The following is a 5,943-nucleotide window of genomic DNA, read 5'->3' on the forward strand; positions in this document are numbered from 1 at the left end:
ACATGGCTGTTTGATACTCAAGGAAAACTCCCATTCACTTCAATGGAAGTTGTGTTCATGTACAGCCAACTTCTGCCATCCTTAAGTTACAACTACCCTAGAATTAAAAAGGTTGTGGGGTTAGAGCGAAATCACTATTTCTGTGCACCTAGTAGGATTACTCGTTGAAGCTAAGGAGGTTCTTTCAGACCCTGTGTTTCAGGCACTTCTGAAAAAGTCAGCCTGTGCATGATCTCTCATGTTCGTTCACAGTTCAGAGGTAGGGTACTGGGAAGCTGGGGGGGTGGGAGGGGTTGGGTTGTTTTGTTTGGCAACATTCCAGCCAGCCATTTTTAAGATATTAGAATGTGAAAAACAAAACTGCAATTATTCTACATTAAAACTGAATTTCTGCTATTAGTAGTAACCTCAATATGGAATTAATTAGCTGCTCCCTCCTACCTTCTGTCACTCAGATAGACAGACTAACCTGCTAATGAGGACTTTAATGTTAACATAGTCCTCTTAGCCACTATTCCATCCTCTACTCAAAAGATGTTCAGCAGTCTCCAGAGAACTATGCTAAGACTCAACCCATTTTACCCTATTAACCAGCTATTCACCTAAATAATATGCCACTTGGAAACAACATTCAATAACAGCCAATACTTTGAGAACTGTGGAAGGACACAGGAACAGAAAGGCTAAATGCCACTTGTTTGTTCCCAGCTCTGTTTAAGATATATTAGTTGGGTTTCTAGCTGTCTTTGCGTCTTAAGGACTATAAGAACAAAGTTTGTTTAATGAAGGCCAATGGACCTGGCAGGCAAAGATTAAAAACAGACCCAGAAATGAGAGGGTGTGACAGGGACATTCAGTTCTCGTGCATTCCTCCTCTAAGGGCTGTGTGGGGCACTTCAATCTTTTATCCTCCTGGCATCCCCTGTAGGTTGTTGACTTCATTAGGCAGGTCTTTAGTGGCTCAGCCCTCCAGCCCAGTCACATAGTCAACTATTAATCCCTTCCAGGGTTAACAAAAGGTTCAAAGAAGAGCAGAGTTCCAGTAAAAAATGTCAAACCCCCTGGAGTTTTTAATAGATTGTTGAGGGCAGCATCAGGGATCCGAGAGATTCTCTATGAGAATTTATGCCCTGACGAGGAGTATCATGTGCCCTCGTTAGTGTCTTCAGCCCTGTCTCTGGGCCCTTTGAATCTAGCCTGTCTCAGGCTTTTAAATAAGCTGTACCCCCTTTATGGGGCAGGTTACAGTTCTCAGGACCTCTCTCCCACAGCTGTAAAGTGCAGCCTGTCACACACTGGTGGCCAGAGCAGAACCCCTACTTTGCCATCTGGCCTCAGCCACAAACTGAGCTGCTCGCAGGCCCTGCGGATCCTTTTATCTGAACCTGTTAGGCTCTAGAGAGGCTGCCTAGAAGCAGCCAATTAGACAGGCCTGGAGAACCCGCCTTTGCTGTTTCTTTCCTGGGGCAGGATGTGGTAGGACCACAGGGCCTCTAGGAGGAGGCCCATGAAGGACCTGGTACGCCTCGTCACAGTGAGGAAGACAGAAGAGCTACACAAACTATGCTTAGAGCAGGAGCTCCTCAGTTTCTTTATATGTGTTTGTATTGTGCCTAGGACAACGGGACCCTAATCCTGACTGGGAACTGCAACGATATAAATATGTAATCAAAATAATAAGTGAAATTCACTGTTCTCATTCCACATGGGTTGTATATAGCCCTAAGAACAGACAAATTTTCTAGTAACCTGGAACCCATGACATACTCTCCCATACCAAAGCAAAACTGTTTAGATACAGCAGAAATGATAATTTTACTCTTTCCAAATAAAGACTCTTCAAACTACAGTAAAGAATAAGAAAACAAAGAAAAAAATTCAAAAGAAAGCAGATTGCATACATAAAGTACCACTTTCATTGGTGGGTAATTATCCCCATTCCACAGAAGAAGAAATTAAAGTACAAATGGGTTAAGCACTATTGTCCAAAGTTACATGGCAAGTCATTTGCAATCAGAAATAGAACTCAAGTTCTTTTAACTCTAAATCCTCTTCTCTACCCACCACACAGTCTAATCCTATAAACAGTTGCTAGATGATATGCTTCTATTTAGGCATAAACTGATGAACATTGGTAAAGGGAGCATGCCTTATAGTTAAAGTATGGGAGGAAAAAGCAAGAGATCTGTGTCACAACCTTAGACAAATCATTTCACTTCTCTACGCCTCAGTTTTCTCTCTTATCTATAAACTGAGACATAACACACAAGGATATTGCAACTCAATGGTTTGTAAAGACTTTTCTGATCATTAAAGGAAAGGTACTACATGGAAGTACAAAATACTATTAATATAAAAGTTTCTAACAAATTTTTAAAACATTTTTTATATTTGCACTTTCAGGGCCATAGTCTAACTATTCTTGTGCAGGTTTCAGAGTAGCAGCTGTGTTAGTCTGTATTCGCAAAAAGAAAAGGAGTACTTGTGGCACCTTAGAGACTAACAAATTTATCTGAACATAAGCTTTCGTGAGCTTTTCGATGAAGTGAGCTGTAGCTCACGAAAGCTTATGCTCAAATAAATTTGTTAGTCTCTAAGGTGCCACAAGTACTCCTATTCTTGTGCAGTAATTCAGGGAAGTGATAGTTGTGGGCACAGGGAACCTCTCACACTTTGCAAACCAAGCAGTCAGAAACCTGCACCTTATGCTCTCTGAGCACAAGAGAATGTGGGGAAGACAAGCATCACACAGCATCAGAGACACTAGAAATCCCAGAGAGGGAAGCAAGGGGCTCACATCACTTTCTTACCAACCATTCACTAGCCCAGTTCACCCTCTTTAAAAGGTGCAACAGTTGCATCAACTGCACATGCTCCCCTAGCACTCTGTTGAAGGAAAGCCTCTGAGAACTGTTGCAGGGCCCTTCTAACACAGATGCAACCTATGAAAACCATCATCTTCCAGCACCAAGTGTAAGTATTAGGAGACAAACTGAAAAAGAACAGCTACCTCTAAATTTTAGGTTTCAGAGTAGCAGCCGTGTTAGTCTGTATTCACAAAAAAGAAAAGGAGTACTTGTGGCACCTCAGAGACTAACCAATTTATCTGAACATAAGCTTTTGTGAGCTTTTTGATGAAGTGAGCTGTAGCTCACGAAAGCTTATGCTCAAATAAATTTGTTAGTCTCTAAGGTGCCACAAGTACTCCTTTTCTTTCCCCCCCCCCTCTATATTTTAGTTTACAGTTGATTTTTTAAAATCAGCTTAATGGGCAAAAAGTATTATAGTTAATTTGATGGAGGGAAAATAACTTTAAAAATATTTACAGAAGATTGCACGACAAAACAAAGCAACCTGAGTAGTAAGTGTGTGCTTGAGATCTGCGCTTTCAGTATCAACACACCATGTCAAATAAAACCATACAACATGGATATATTAGTTACAGTAAGAACTGTTTACATAAAACTCTGTGATTCAAGTCTAATTGCCATCTGTCAGACCAGGGGTGGGCAAACTACAGCTTGCAGGCCACATCTGGCCCATCAGACCTTTTAATCCAGACCTCAGTTCCTGCTGATTGGGGGTTTGCCCTCCTCCGTGCGGCTCCCAGGAAGCAGCGGGCATGACCCCTCCTCCCCCCCAGCTCCTACGTAGTATGCAGAGGCACGGCCAAGTGGCTCTGCACGCTGCCCTGTCCACAGGCACTACCCCCTCAGCTCCCGGCCAAAGGGAGCTGTGGGGGTGGCACCTGCAGACGGGACAGCACTTCTGCGTAGGAGCCAGAGGGGGACATGCTTCCAGGAGCTCCTTGAGATAAATGCCACCCTGAGCCTGCACCTCTGAGCCCCGCCCCCCCCGGGCACCCAAATCCCCTGCACCAGTCCTGATCCCCCTCCTGCCCTCTGAACCCCTCCATCCCAGCCCAGAGCACCATCTTGTACCCCAAATCCCTCATCCCCGGCCCCACCCCAGAGCCCGCGCCCCCAGGCACAGCCCTCACCACTCCCCGTACCCCAACAGCCTGTCCCATCTCTGATCCCCCTCCCACCCTCCAGAGCCCCCTCCTGCACCCCAAACGCCTCATCCTCAGCCCCACCCGAGCCTGCACACCCAGCCAGAACCTTCACACACACCCCGTGCCCCAAGAGCCTGCCCCATCCCTGATCCCCCTTCTGCCTTCCAAACCCCTTGGTCCCAGCCTGGAGCACCCTCTTGCACCCCAAACCCATCACCCCTGAGCCCACACCCCCAGCCGAAGCCCTCACCCTCCTCCCTCACACCCCTGCCCCAGCCTGGAGCCCCCCCCCCCCGCATTCTGAATTCATTTCTGGTGCCACCCCATAGCCCACATCCCCAGCCAGAGCCCTCATCCCCTCTCATACCCCTATCCCCAATTTTGTGAGCGTTCATGGCCCACCATATAATTTCCAGACCCTGATGTGGCCTTCAGACCAAAAAGAGTTTGCCCACCCCTGTGTCAAACCAAACACCTGAATTTATTGATTCTGATAAGATCATAAGGAAAACATTTGCTTAACAAGTCAGTAGGTAGAGTTCTGATAAGATACAGGCAGCAAACCAAGACACACACGGTCAAATTCTGCAGTAGTGTAAATGATAGTGTAAGTTAGCTAGAAAATGGCACAGTACTGTAACTTGCACTAGTCTGACATCCAGCACATGTGGAAAAGGGTTTATTTTACACACTGAGGACAAAAAAAAGGGTGGGAGCAAGGCTAGAATAAGACACAGACTATAGACTCATGTCTAAGCCTCCAGCTCCTACAGTTATGTAATTACATCAGACTTTTTTTTTTTTTAAATGAAAACTATCTAGCCTCATGGTAATGGAAAAAAGCTTGAAAACGTGAACTGAGCATAATCAATGCAGTGATGTCTCCCCGTGCCTGTAAAGGGCATGAAATCTTAGTTTTGAGAGGGGTGAGCTACCCCTTTCATCCACATGGGGTGTGAACTCCAAGATCCACTGCTTTAGGAATCCCACCAAAACCACCTCAGCAGAAGACTCTGCCAAGGGAGAGACGTGCAGGCCTTACTCACCCAACTACCCCAGCAGCTAGGATAAATACAAAGAGCTTGTCTAAACAAATACTTAGTCTGCAGAAGCTGGGGCATAAATCTACCCCGTACCAGCTTGCTGCACACGAAGCGTCCATATGGATCCTCCTGCCGCGCACTAAAAGTTCCATAGTGCACTTTGCTTTAAAACGGGAGTAGATTAAAGAGCATGAGGGCACGTTTAGTGCGCAACAGCAGTGTCCACTCAGACGTGAAAAATTTCACACCCTGTGCAACGTAAGCAAACTGACCTAGAGACCACTGTAGACACCGTTAGGCTGATGCAGGAATTCTTCTGTTGACCTAGCAACTACCTCATTGATTTAAATCTCCCCACTGTATTTTCCACCAAATGCATCCGATGAAGTGAGCTGTAGCTCATGAAAGCTTATGGTCAAATAAATTTGTTAGTCTCTAAGGTGCCACAAGTACTCCTTTTCTTTTTGCAAATACAGACCAACACGGCTGCTACTCTGAAATCTAATCCCTTCTGTCATCGTAGTCAGTGTCTATGCTATAGCCTGCAGCTGTGCCACTGTGGCGTTTCTAGTACAGACATATTGTTTGTGCATGGCCAGCTAGCACAGGATAGGTTTACACCCCCGCTTGCCACAAATGCATGACAAATGTGGCCCTTGTGGCCACACTCTGAGGCACCAACTAGAGTGGAGCTAGCATGGCTGTCTACCTGTACTGGGACTTGCACCTCCCAGCTGCTGTGTAGACAGACCTCAGGGGTGAAAGCGGGGACCCTGATGCCACACTTGCTGCTCGGGAAGGAAGCAAGGGACCTGGTGCTACCCCTATGCAGCAGAAAGGAGCCCCCATGCTGATGCCCATTCTTCTCTGGGGACGTACGTCTTC

The 5,943-nt window shown here is 46.0% G+C and overlaps 1 protein-coding gene across 7 annotated transcripts in view; it reads right to left on the reverse strand.

Annotated features, from left to right (window-relative positions):
* Positions 1-5,943, reverse strand: part of STARD9 (StAR related lipid transfer domain containing 9) — a 184,268-nt gene that overhangs the window by 163,627 nt on the left and 14,698 nt on the right. The window lies entirely within an intron of this gene.

Source organism: Dermochelys coriacea, chromosome 6, assembly GCF_009764565.3.
Source record: "Dermochelys coriacea isolate rDerCor1 chromosome 6, rDerCor1.pri.v4, whole genome shotgun sequence".
Classification (NCBI taxonomy): domain Eukaryota; kingdom Metazoa; phylum Chordata; order Testudines; family Dermochelyidae; genus Dermochelys; species Dermochelys coriacea.